Source organism: Leishmania donovani, chromosome 35 (genome assembly GCF_000227135.1).
Source record: "Leishmania donovani BPK282A1 complete genome, chromosome 35".
NCBI lineage: Eukaryota > Euglenozoa > Kinetoplastea > Trypanosomatida > Trypanosomatidae > Leishmania > Leishmania donovani.
Window position 1 is genome coordinate 1,500,878 of NC_018262.1, and position 859 is coordinate 1,501,736.

Genomic DNA, 859 nt, shown 5'->3' on the forward strand with positions numbered 1-859 from the left:
GGAGGACGTTGGCCAGCCTCAGGTCAGGGCCCTCGGTGGCCCTGCGCACCCCCTGCCTGCGTGCCATGCTTCGCCCTCGGTCGCTTCACGCCGCGGCATCCCATAATATGGAGACCCTCCGCATGGGGAGTCGGGAGGGCCCGGATGGCGCAGCTCGGGCTGCTCTCGTGATGCTTCCGGCATCTGTGTCTCATCAGTGCAGCCCTGGACAGATGCCGAAGATGCCGCATGCTATGCACACATGCGCTGTGGGGCTCACTGCTATGGGATTTCTTCGCGCCCCTTCCGTCCATCACTCTTGCTCTCTCACCTCTGCACTCTTTCTTTCGATGTGACGCCCTCATGGCCAGCACCGGCGGGGGTGGAGGCTCCGGCGGGGGCGGGGGGCGCCGCAACACCAGCGGAGCAGCGGGCAGCACGCCATCCGCGCTCCGCCTCGTCGCTGCCAGGCACCCGCCGCTGCAGCGATCCCCAGTGCATGGACGGGGTGCCCGCGCGGACCTGTGCGAGGATGGCCGCCCGTCGTACCGTGAGCTCAGCATCCCTGCTCCTCTGGTGTGGGACGGCTGCCGCCAAGCACCTCTTGTCTCAGCGTGCCGCATCGTGTATCGCGGTTTCGGGCGATGTCGGCCTGGCGTCTGAGGCCGGCGACCAGGCGCGTGATCCACGCAGTCGGCGCCGGCTCCTCTGCCACTGCCGATCCGGCAAGCCTGCCAACCTCGCCGTGGTGCGCCCATCCGCAATGGCCACAGGCAGACTGAAATGAGAGGCGCACGCGACGGGCCGGCAGCGCCAGCACTTGTGCCCAGATACGTCCGCCGCATGCCCTCCCCCACCGCTGCGGGGCCCGTGCCGGGTG